Genomic DNA, 14,012 nt, shown 5'->3' on the forward strand with positions numbered 1-14,012 from the left:
ACTACTACTGTTCTTCCAGGGAACGATCAAAGCGTAAACTCCTTGAGACATTACTCCCATGGAGGAAAGTGCGCATGGTGACTGTTGTATTCAATCCCGATGCAATTTCTGTGTTTCATCAACACTCTTATAGTCCACAGATTACAGAATGCCTCCAGAAGTGCATCGGAAGCCACAACTGTTCTTCCAGGGAACGATCAAAGCGTAAACACCTTGAGACATTACTCCCATGGAGGAAAGTGCGCATGGTGACTGTTGTAATCAATCCATGCATTTTCTGTGTTTCATCAACACTCTTGATAGTCCACAGATTACAGAATGCCACGAGATGTGCATCGGAAACTACTACTGGCCTTCCAATGAACGATCAAAGCGTTAGACTCTTTCAGACATTACTCCCATGCAGGAAAGTGCGGATGGTGAATGTCGTATTCAATCCCGATGCAATTTCTGTGTTTCATGAACACTCTGATAGTCCACAGATTACAGAATGATACCGGATGTGCATCGGAAACTACTACTGGTCTTCCAGGGAGCGATCAAAGCGTAGACTGTTTGAGACATACCTCCCGTGGAAGAAAGTGCGCTTATTACTCCCATGGAGGAAAGTGCACATGGTGACTGTAGTATTCAATCCCGATGCAATTTCTGTGTTTCATCAACACTCAGATAGTCCACAGATTACAGAATGCCTCCAGATGTGCATCGGAAACTACTACTGGTCTTCCAGGGAAAGATCAAAGCTTAGACTCTTTGAGACATAACTCCATGGAGGAAATTGCGCATAAAGACTGTTGTATTCAATCCCGATGCAATTTCTGTGTTTCATCAACACTCTGACAGTCCACAGAGTACAGAAAGCCTCCAGAGGTGCATCGGAAACTACTACTGGTCTTCCAGGGAACGATCAAAGCGTAGACTGTTTGAGACATTACTCCCATGGAGGAATGTGCGCATGGTGACTGTTGTATTCAATCCCGATGCAATTTCTATGCTTCATCAACACTCTGATAGTTCACAAATTACAGAATGCCTCCAGATGATCATCGGAAACTACTACTGTTCTTCCAGGAACGATCAAAGCGTAATCTCCTTGAGACATTACTCCCATGAAGGAAAGTGCGCATGGTGACTGTTGTATTCAATCCACGCATTTTCTGTGTTTCATCAACACACTGATAGTCCACAGATTACAGAATGCCACGAGATGTGCATCGGAAACTACTACTGGTCTTCCATGGAACGATCAAAGCGTAGACTATTTGAGACATTACTTTTATGGAGGAATATGCGCATGGTGACTGTTGTATTCAATCCCAATGCAATTTCTGTGTTTCATCAACACTCTGATAGTCCTCAGATTACAGAATGCCTCAAGATGTTCGTCGGAAACTACTACTGGTCTTCCAGGGAACGTTCAAAGCGTAGACTATTTGAAACATTACTTTTATGGAGGAATGTGCGCATGGTGACTGTTGTATTCAATCCCAATGCAATTTCTGTGTTTCATCAACACTCTGATAGTCCAACACGCGATCTAGTGTTCAAGATGTTCATCGGAAACTACTACTGGTCTTCCAGGGAACGTTCAAAGCGTAGACTATTTGAAACATTACTTTTATGGAGGAATGTGCGCATGGTGACTGTTGTATTCAATCGCAATGCAATTTCTGTGTTTCATCAACACTCTGATACTCCACAGATTACAGAATGCCTACAGATGTGCATCGGAAACTACTACTGGTCTTCCAGCTAACGATCAAAGCGTAGACTGTTTGAGATATTACTCCCATGGAGGAAAGTGCGCATGGTGATTGTTGTATTCAATCCCGGTGCAATTTCTGTGTTTCATCAACACTCTGATAGTCCACAGATTACAGAATGCCTACAGATGTGCATCGGAAACTACTACTGGTCTTCCAGCTAACGATCAAAGCGTAGACTGTTTGAGATATTACTCCCATGGAGGAAAGTGCGCATGGTGACTGTTGTATTCAATCCCGATGCAATTTCTGTGTTTCATCAACACTCTGATAGTCCACAGATTACAGAATGCCTCCAGAAGTGCATCGGAAACTACTACTGTTCTTCCAGGGAACGATCAAAGCGTAAACTCCTTGAGACATTACTCCCATGGAGGAAAGTACGCATGGTGACTGTTGTATTCAATCCATGCATTTTCTGTGTTTCATCAACACTCTGATAGTCCACAGATTACAGAATGCCACGAGATATGCATCGGAAACTACTACAGGCCTTCCAAGGAACGATCAAAGCGTAGACTCTTTCAGACATTACTCCCATGCAGGAAAGTGCGGATGGTGAATGTCGTATTCAATCCCGATGCAATTTCTGTGTTTCATCAACACTCTGATAGTCCACAGATTACAGAATGATACCGGATGTGCATCGGAAACTACTACTGGTCTTCCAGGGATCGATCAAAGCGTAGACTGTTTGAGACATACCTCCCGTGGAAGAAAGTGTGCTTATTACTCCCATGGAGGAAAGTGCGCATGGTGACTGTTGTATTCAATCCCGATGCAATTTCTGTGTTTCATCAACACTCTGATAGTCCACAGATTGCAGAATGCCTCCAGATGTGCATCGGAAACTACTACTGGTCTTCCAGGGAAAGATCAAAGCGTAGACTCTTTGAGACATAACTCCCATGGAGGAAATTGCGCATAAAGACTGTTGTATTCAATCCCGATGCAATCTCTGTGTTTCATCAACACTCTGACAGTCCACAGAGTACAGAAAGCCTCCAGAGGTACATCGGAAACTACTACTGGTCTTCCAGGGAACGATCAAAGCGTAGACTGTTTGAGACATTACTCCCATGGAGCAATGTGCGCATGGTGACCGTTGTATTCAATCCCGATGCAATTTCTGTGTTTCATCAACACTCTGATAGTCCACAAATTACAGAATGCCTCCAGATGTTCATCGGAAACTACTACTGGTCTTCCAGGGAACGATCAAAGCGTTGAGTATTTGAGACAATACTCCCATGGAGGAAAGTGCGCATGGTGACTATTGTATTCAATCCCGATGCAATTTCTGTTTTTGCAAATACTCTGATAGTCCTCAGATTACAGAATGCTTCCAGATGTGCATCGGAAACTACTACTGGTCTTCCAGGGAACGATCAAAACGTAGACTGTTTGAGATATTACTTTTATGGAGGAATGTGCGCATGGTGACTGTAGTATTCAATCCCAATGCAATATCTGTGTTTCATCAACACTCTGATAGTCCTCAGATTACAGAATGCCTCCAGAAGTGAATCGGAAACTACTACTGTTCTTCCAGGGAACGATCAAAGCGTAAACTCCTTGAGACATTACTCCCATGGAGGAAAGTGCGCATGGTGACTGTTGTATTCAATCCCGATGCAATTTCTGTGTTTCATCAACACTCTTATAGTCCACAGATTACAGAATGCCTCTAGAAGTGCATCGGAAGCCACTACTGTTCTTCCAGGGAACGATCAAAGCGTAAACACCTTGAGACATTACTCCCATGGAGGAAAGTGCGCATGGTGACTGTTGTATTCAATCCATGCATTTTCTGTGTTTCATCAACACTCTGATAGTCCACAGATTACAGAATGCCACGAGATGTGCATCGGAAACTACTACTGGCCTTCCAATGAACGATCAAAGCGTAGACTCTTTCAGACATTACTCCCATGCAGGAAAGTGCGGATGGTGAATGTCGTATTCAATCCCGATGCAATTTCTGTGTTTCATGAACACTCTGATAGTCCACAGATTACAGAATGATACCGGATGTGCATCGGAAACTACTACTGGTCTTCCAGGGAGCGATCAAAGCGTAGACTGTTTGAGACATACCTCCCGTGGAAGAAAGTGCGCTTATTACTCCCATGGAGGAAAGTGCACATGGTGACTGTTGTATTCAATCCCGATGCAATTTCTGTGTTTCATCAACACTCTGATAGTCCACAGATTACAGAATGCCTCCAGATGTGCATCGGAAACTACTACTGGTCTTCCAGGGAAAGATCAAAGCTTAGACTCTTTGAGACATAACTCCCATGGAGGAAATTGCGCATAAAGACTGTTGTATTCAATCCCGATGCAATTTCTGTGTTTCATCAACACTCTGACAGTCCACAGAGTACAGAAAGCCTCCAGAGGTGCATCGGAAACTACTACTGGTCTTCCAGGGAACGATCAAAGCGTAGACTGTTTGAGACATTACTCCCATGGAGGAATGTGCGCATGGTGACTGTTGTATTCAATCCCGATGCAATTTCTATGCTTCATCAACACTCTGATAGTTCACAAATTACAGAATGCCTCCAGATGATCATCGGAAACTACTACTGTTCTTCCAGGGAACGATCAAAGCGTAATCTCCTTGAGACATTACTCCCATGAAGGAAAGTGCGCATGGTGACTGTTGTATTCAATCCACGCATTTTCTGTGTTTCATCAACACACTGATAGTCCACAGATTACAGAATGCCACGAGATGTGCATCGGAAACTACTACTGGTCTTCCAAGGAACGATCAAAGCGTAGACTATTTGAGACATTACTTTTATGGAGGAATATGCGCATGGTGACTGTTGTATTCAATCCCAATGCAATTTCTGTGTTTCATCAACACTCTGATAGTCCTCAGATTACAGAATGCCTCAAGATGTTCGTCGGAAACTACTACTGGTCTTCCAGGGAACGTTCAAAGCGTAGACTATTTGAAACATTACTTTTATGGAGGAATGTGCGCATGGTGACTGTTGTATTCAATCCCAATGCAATTTCTGTGTTTCATCAACACTCTGATAGTCTACAATTTACAGGAGGCCTCCAGATGTTCATCGGAAACTACTACTAGTCTTCCAGGGAACGATCAAAGCGTAGACTGTTTGAGACATTACTTTTATGGAGGAATGTGCGCATGGTTACTGTTGTATTCAATCCCGATGCAATTTCTGTGTTTCATCAACACTCTGATAGTCCTCAGATTACAGAATGCCTCCAGAAGTGAATCGGAAACTACTACTGTTCTTCCAGGGAACGATCAAAGCGTAAACTCCTTGAGACATTACTCCCATGGAGGAAAGTGCGCATGGTGACTGTTGTATTCAATCCCGATGCAATTTCTGTGTTTCATCAACACTCTTATAGTCCACAGATTACAGAATGCCTCCAGAAGTGCATCGGAAGCCACTACTGTTCTTCCAGGGAACGATCAAAGCGTAAACACCTTGAGACATTACTCCCATGAAGGAAAGTGCGCATGGTGACTGTTGTATTCAATCCACGCATTTTCTGTGTTTCATCAACACACTGATAGTCCACAGATTACAGAATGCCACCAGATGTGCATCGGAAACTACTACTGGTCTTCCAAGGAACGATCAAAGCGTAGACTATTTGAGACATTACTTTTATGGAGGAATATGCGCATGGTGACTGTTGTATTCAATCCCAATGCAATTTATGTGTTTCATCAACACTCTGATAGTCCTCAGATTACAGAATGCCTCAAGATGTTCATCGGAAACTACTACTGGTCTTCCAGGGAACGTTCAAAGCGTAGACTATTTGAAACATTACTTTTATGGAGGAATGTGCGCATGGTGTCTGTTGTATTCAATCCCAATGCAATTTCTGTGTTTCATCAACACTCTGATAGTCTACAATTTACAGAAGGCCTCCAGATGTTCATCGGAAACTACTACTGGTCTTCCAGGGAACGATCAAAGCGTAGACTGTTTGAGACATTACTTTTATGGAGGAATGTGCGCATGGTTACTGTTGTATTCAATCCCGATGCAGTTTGTGTGTTTCATCAACACTCTGATAGTCCTCAGATTACAGAATGCCTCCAGAAGTGCATCGGAAACTACTACTGTTCTTCCAGGGAACGACCAAAGCGTAAACTCCTTGAGACATTACTCCCATGGAGGAAAGTGCGCATGGTGACTGTTGTATTCAATCCATGCATTTTCTGTGTTTCATTAACACTCTGATAGTCCACAGATTACAGAATGCCACGAGATATGCATCGGAAACTACTACTGGCCTTCCAAGGAACGATCAAAGCGTAGACTCTTTCAGACATTACTCCCATGCAGGAAAGTGCGGATGGTGAATGTCGTATTCAATCCCGATGCAATTTCTGTGTTTAATCAACACTCTGATACTCCACAGATTAAAGAATGACTACAGATGTGCATCGGAAACTACTACTGGTCTTCCAGCTAACGATCAAAGCGTAGACTGTTTGAGATATTACTCCCATGGAGGAATGTGCGCATGGTGATTGTTGTATTCAATCCCGATGCAATTTCTGTGTTTCATCAACACTCTGATAGTCCACAGATTACAGAATGCCTCCAGAAGTGCATCGGAAACTACTACTGTTCTTCCAGGGAACGATCAAAGCGTAAACTCCTTGAGACATTACTCCCATGGAGGAAAGTGCGCATGGTGACTGTTGTATTCAATCCCGATGCAATTTCTGTGTTTCATCAACACTCTTATAGTCCACAGATTACAGAATGCCTCCAGAAGTGCATCGGAAGCCACTACTGTTCTTCCAGGGAACGATCAAAGCGTAAACACCTTGAGACATTACTCCCATGAAGGAAAGTGCGCATGGTGACTGTTGTATTCAATCCACGCATTTTCTGTGTTTCATCAACACACTGATAGTCCACAGATTACAGAATGCCACAAGATGTGCGTCGGAAACTACTACTGGTCTTCCAAGGAACGATCAAAGCGTAGACTATTTGAGACATTACTTTTATGGAGGAATATGCGCATGGTGACTGTTGTAATCAATCCCAATGCAATTTCTGTGTTTCATCAACACTCTGATAGTCCTCAAACTACAGAATGCCTCAAGATGTTCATCGGAAACTACTACTGGTCTTCCAGGGAACGTTCAAAGCGTAGACTATTTGAAACATTACTTTTATGGAGGAATGTGCGCATGGTGACTGTTGTATTCAATCGCAATGCAATTTCTGTGTTTCATCAACACTCTGATAGTCTACAATTTACAGAAGGCCTCCAGATGTTCATCGGAAACTACTACTGGTCTTCCAGGGAACGATCAAAGCGTAGACTGTTTGAGACATTACTTTTGTGGAGAAATGTGCGCATGGTTACTGTTGTATTCAATCCCGATGCAATTTCTGTGTTTCATCAACACTCTGATAGTCCTCAGATTACAGAATGCCTCCAGATGTGCATCGGAAACTACTACTGGTCTTCCAGGGATCGATCAAAACGTAGACTGTTTGAGACATACCTCCCGTGGAGGAAGTGCGCATGGTGACTGTTGTATTCAATCCCGATGCAATTTCTGTGTTTCATCAACACTCTGATACTCCACAGATTACAGAATGCCTACAGATGTGCATCGGAAACTACTACTGGTCTTCCAGCTAACGATCAAAGCGTAGACTGTTTGAGATATTACTCCCATGGAGGAAAGTGCGCATGGTGATTGTTGTATTCAATCCCGATGCAATTTCTGTGTTTCATCAACACTCTGATAGTCCACAGATTACAGAATGCCTCCAGAAGTGCATCGGAAACTACTACTGTTCTTCCAGGGAACGATCAAAGCGTAAACTCCTTGAGACATTACTCCCATGGAGGAAAGTGCGCATGGTGACTGTTGTATTCAGTCCTTGCATTTTCTGTGTTTCATCAACACTCTGATAGTCCACAGATTACAGAATGCCACGAGATATGCATCGGAAACTACTACTGGTCTTCCAGGGAGCGATCAAAGCGTAGACTGTTTGAGACATACCTCCCATGGAAGAAAGTGTGCTTATTACTCCCATGGAAGAAAGTGCGCATGGTGACTGTTGTATTCAATCCCGATGCAATTTCAGTGTTTCATCAACACTCTGATAGTCCACAGATTACAGAATGCCTCCAGATGTGCATCGGAAACTACTACTGGTCTTCCAGGGAAAGATCAAAGCGTAGACTCTTTGAGACATAACTCCCATGGAGGAAATTGCGCATAAAGACTGTTGTATTCAATCCCGATGCAATATCTGTGTTTCATCAACACTCTGACAGTCCACAGAGTACAGAAAGCCTCCAGAGGTACATCGGAAACTACTACTGGTCTTCCAGGGAACGATCAAAGCGTAGACTGTTTGAGACATTACTCCCATGGAGGAATGTGCGCATGGTGACCGTTGTATTCAATCCCGATGCAATTTCTGTGTTTCATCAACACTCTGATTGTCCACAAATTACATAATGCCTCCAGATGTTCATCGGAAACTACTACTGGTCTTCCAGGGAACGATCAAAGCGTTGAGTATTTGAGACAATACTCCCATGGAGGAAAGTGCGCATGGTGACTATTGTATTCAATCCCGATGCAATTTCTGTGTTTTGCAAATACTCTGATAGTCCTCAGATTACAGAATTCTTCCAGATGTGCATCGGAAACTACTACTGGTCTTCCAGGGAACGATCAAAGCGTAGACTGTTTGAGAATTACTCCCATGAAGGAAAGTGCGCAACGTGACTGTTGTATTCAATCCCGATGCAATTTCTGTGTTTCATCAACACTCTGATACTCCACAGATTACAGAATGCCTCCAGATGTGCATCGGAAACTACTACTGGTCTTCCAGGGAACGATCAAAGCGTAGACTGTTTGAGATATTACTTTTATGGAGGAATGTGCGCATGGTGACTGTAGTATTCAATCCCGAGGCAATATCTGTGTTTCATCAACACTCTGATAGTCCTCAGATTACAGAATGCCTCCAGATGTTCATCGGAAACTACTACTGGTCTTCCAGGGAACGATCAAAGGGTAGACTGTTTGAGATATTACTTTTATGGAGCAATGTGCGCATGGTGACTGTTGTATTCAATCCCAATGCAATTTCTGTGTTTCATCAACTCTCTGATAGTCCACAGATTACAGAATGCCTCCAGAAGTGCATCGGAAACTACTACTGTTCTCCCAGGGAACGATCAAAGCGTAAACTCCTTGAGACATTACTCCCATGGAGGAAAGTGCGCATGGTGACTGTTGTATTCAATCCATGCATTTTCTGTGTTTCATCAACACTCTGATTGTCCACAGATTACAGAATGCCACGAGATGTGCATCGGAAACTACTACTGGCCTTCCAAGGAACGATCAAAGCGTAGACTCTTTCAGACATTACTCCCATGCAGGAAAGTGCGGATGGTGAATGTCGTATTCAATCCCGATGCAATTTCTGTGTTTCATCAACACTCTGATAGTCCACAGATTATAGAATGATACCGGATGTGCATCGGAAACTACTACTGGTCTTCCAGGGAGCGATCAAAGCGTAGACTGTTTGAGACATACCTCCCGTGGAAGAAAGTGCGCTTATTACTCCCATGGAGGAAAGTGCGCATGGTGACTGTTGTATTCAATCCCGATGCAATTTCTGTGTTTCATCAACACTCTGATAGTCCACAGATTACAGAATGCCTCCAGATGTGCATCGGAAACTACTACTGGTCTTCCAGGGAAAGATCAAAGCGTAGACTCTTTGAGACATAACTCCCATGGAGGAAATTGCGCATAAAGACTGTTGTATTCAATCCCGATGCAATTTCTGTGTTTCATCAACATTCTGTCAGTCCACAGAGTACAGAAAGCCTCCAGAGGTGCATCGGAAACTACTACTGGTCTTCCAGGGAACGATCAAAGCGTAGACTGTTTGAGACATTACTCCCATGGAGGAATGTGCGCATGGTGACTGTTGTATTCAATCCCGATGCAATTTCTGTGATTGATCAACAATCTGATAGTCCACAAATTACAGAATGCCTCCAGATGATCATCGGAAACTACTACTGGTCTTCCAGGGAACGATCAAAGCGTTGAGTATTTGAGACATTACTCCCATGGAGGAAAGTGCGCATGGTGACTGTTGTATTCAATCCCGATGCAATTTCAGTGTTTCATCAACACTCTTATAGTCCACAGATTACAGAATGCCTCCAGAAGTGCATCGGAAACCACTACTGTTCTTCCAGGGAACGATCAAAGCGTAGACTGTTAGAGACATTACTCCCATGGAGGAAAGTGCGGATGGTGACTATTGTATTCAATCCCGATGCAATTTCTGTGTTTCATCAACACTCTGATAGTCCACAGACTACAGAATGCCTCCAGATGTGCATTGGAAGCTACTACTGGTCTTCCAGAGAAAGATCAAAGCGTAGACTCCTTGAGACATAACTCCCATGGAGGAAACTGCGGATGGAGACTGTTGTATTCAATCCCGATGCAATTTCTCTGTTTCATCAACACTCTGACAGTCCACAGAGTACAGAAAGCCTCCAGATGTGCATCGGAAACTACTACTGGTCTTCCAGGGAACGATCAAAGCGTAGCCGGTTTGAGAATTACTCCCATGAAGGAAAGTGCGCATGGTGACTGTTGTATTCAATGCCGATGCAATTTCTGTGTTTCATCAACACTCTGATACTCCACAGATCACAGAATGCCTCCAGATGTGCATCGGAAACTACTACTGGTCTTCCAGGGAACGATCAAAGCGTAGACTCTTTCAGACATTACTCCCATGGAGGAAAGTGCGGTTGGTGACTGTTGTATTCAATCCCGATGCAATTTCTGTGTTTCGTCAACACTCTGATAGGACACAGATTACAGAATGCCACCAGACGTTCATCGGAAACTACTACTGGTCTTCCAGGGAACGATCAAATCGTAGACTGTTTGAGACATTACTACCGTGGAGGAAAGTGCGCATGGTGACTGTTGTATTCAGTCCCGATGCAATTTCTGTGTTTCATCAACACTCTGATAGTCCATAGATTACAGAATGTCTCCAGATGTTCATCGGAAACTACTACTGGTCTTCCAGGGAACGATCAAAGCGTTGACTGGTTGAGACATACCTCCCGTGGAGGAAAGTGCGCATGGTGACTGTTGTATTCAATCCCGATGCAATTTCTGTGTTTCATCAACACTCCGATAGTCCACAGATTACACAATGCCACCAGTTGTGCATCGGAAACTACTACTGGTCTTCCAGGGAACGATCAAAGCGTAGACAGTTTGAGACATACCTCCCATTTAGGAAAGTGCGCATGGTGACCGTTGTATTCAATCCCGGTGCAATTTCTGTGTTTCATCAACACTGTGGTAGTCCAATGATTACAGAATGCCGCCAGATGTACATCGGAAACTACTACTGGTCTTCCAGGGAACGTTCAATGCGTAGACTCTTTGAGACATTACTACCGTGGAGGAAAGTGAGCATGGTGATTGTTGTATTCAATCCCGATGCAATTTCTGTGTTTCATCAACACTCTGATAGTCTACAATTTACAGAAGGCCTCCAGATGTTCATCGGAAACTACTACTGGTCTTCCAGGGAACGATCAAAGCGTAGACTGTTTGAGAATTACTCCCATGAAGGAAAGTGCGCAACGTGACTGTTGTATTCAATCCCGATGCAATTTCTGTGTTTCATCAACACTCTGATACTCCACAGATTACAGAATGCCTCCAGATGTGCATCGGAAACTACTACTGGTCTTCCAGGGAACGATCAAAGCGTAGACTGTTTGAGATATTACTTTTATGGAGGAATGTGCGCATGGTGACTGTAGTATTCAATCCCGAGGCAATATCTGTGTTTCATCAACACTCTGATAGTCCTCAGATTACAGAATGCCTCCAGATGTTCATCGGAAACTACTACTGGTCTTCCAGGGAACGATCAAAGCGTAGACTGTTTGAGATATTACTTTTATGGAGCAATGTGCGCATGGTGACTGTTGTATTCAATCCCAATGCAATTTCTGTGTTTCATCAACTCTCTGATAGTCCACAGATTACAGAATGCCTCCAGAAGTGCATCGGAAACTACTACTGTTCTCCCAGGGAACGATCAAAGCGTAAACTCCTTGAGACATTACTCCCATGGAGGAAAGTGCGCATGGTGACTGTTGTATTCAATCCATGCATTTTCTGTGTTTCATCAACACTCTGATAGTCCACAGATTACAGAATGCCACGAGATGTGCATCGGAAACTACTACTGGCCTTCCAAGGAACGATCAAAGCGTAGACTCTTTCAGACATTACTCCCATGCAGGAAAGTGCGGATGGTGAATGTCGTATTCAATCCCGATGCAATTTCTGTGTTTCATCAACACTCTGATAGTCCACAGATTATAGAATGATACCGGATGTGCATCGGAAACTACTACTGGTCTTCCAGGGAGCGATCAAAGCGTAGACTGTTTGAGACATACCTCCCGTGGAAGAAAGTGCGCTTATTACTCCCATGGAGGAAAGTGCGCATGGTGACTGTTGTATTCAATCCCGATGCAATTTCTGTGTTTCATCAACACTCTGATAGTCCACAGATTACAGAATGCCTCCAGATGTGCATCGGAAACTACTACTGGTCTTCCAGGGAAAGATCAAAGCGTAGACTCTTTGAGACATAACTCCCATGGAGGAAATTGCGCATAAAGACTGTTGTATTCAATCCCGATGCAATTTCTGTGTTTCATCAACATTCTGTCAGTCCACAGAGTACAGAAAGCCTCCAGAGGTGCATCGGAAACTACTACTGGTCTTCCAGGGAACGATCAAAGCGTAGACTGTTTGAGACATTACTCCCATGGAGGAATGTGCGCATGGTGACTGTTGTATTCAATCCCGATGCAATTTCTGTGTTTGATCAACAATCTGATAGTCCACAAATTACAGAATGCCTCCAGATGATCATCGGAAACTACTACTGGTCTTCCAGGGAACGATCAAAGCGTTGAGTATTTGAGACATTACTCCCATGGAGGAAAGTGCGCATGGTGACTGTTGTATTCAATCCCGATGCAATTTCTGTGTTTCATCAACACTCTTATAGTCCACAGATTACAGAATGCCTCCAGAAGTGCATCGGAAACCACTACTGTTCTTCCAGGGAACGATCAAAGCGTAGACTGTTAGAGACATTACTCCCATGGAGGAAAGTGCGGATGGTGACTGTTGTATTCAATCCCGATGCAATTTCTGTGTTTCATCAACACTCTGATAGTCCACAGACTACAGAATGCCTCCAGATGTGCATTGGAAGCTTCTACTGGTCTTCCAGAGAAAGATCAAAGCGTAGACTCCTTGAGACATAACTCCCATGGAGGAAACTGCGGATGGAGACTGTTGTATTCAATCCCGATGCAATTTCTCTGTTTCATCAACACTCTGACAGTCCACAGAGTACAGAAAGCCTCCAGATGTGCATCGGAAACTACTACTGGTCTTCCAGGGAACGATCAAAGCGTAGCCGGTTTGGGAATTACTCCCATGAAGGAAAGTGCGCATGGTGACTGTTGTATTCAATGCCGATGCAATTTCTGTGTTTCATCAACACTCTGATACTCCACAGATCACAGAATGCCTCCAGATGTGCATCGGAAACTACTACTGGTCTTCCAGGGAACGATCAAAGCGTAGACTCTTTCAGACATTACTCCCATGGAGGAAAGTGCGGTTGGTGACTGTTGTATTCAATCCCGATGCAATTTCTGTGTTTCGTCAACACTCTGATAGGACACAGATTACAGAATGCCACCAGACGTTCGTCGGAAACTACTACTGGTCTTCCAGGGAACGATCAAATCGTAGACTGTTTGAGACATTACTACCGTGGAGGAAAGTGCGCATGGTGACTGTTGTATTCAGTCCCGATGCAATTTCTGTGTTTCATCAACACTCTGATAGTCCATAGATTACAGAATGTCTCCAGATGTTCATCGGAAACTACTACTGGTCTTCCAGGGAACGTTCAAAGTGTAGACTATTTGAGACATTACTTTTATGGAGGTATGTGCGCATGGTAAATGATGTATTCAATCCCGATGCAATTTCTGTGTTACATCAACACTCTGATAGTCCTCAGATTACAGAATGTCTCCAGATGTGCATCGGAAACTACTACTGGTCTTCCAGGGAACGAT

Source organism: Schistocerca gregaria, unplaced genomic scaffold (assembly GCF_023897955.1).
Source record: "Schistocerca gregaria isolate iqSchGreg1 unplaced genomic scaffold, iqSchGreg1.2 ptg000001l___fragment_3, whole genome shotgun sequence".
NCBI lineage: Eukaryota > Metazoa > Arthropoda > Insecta > Orthoptera > Acrididae > Schistocerca > Schistocerca gregaria.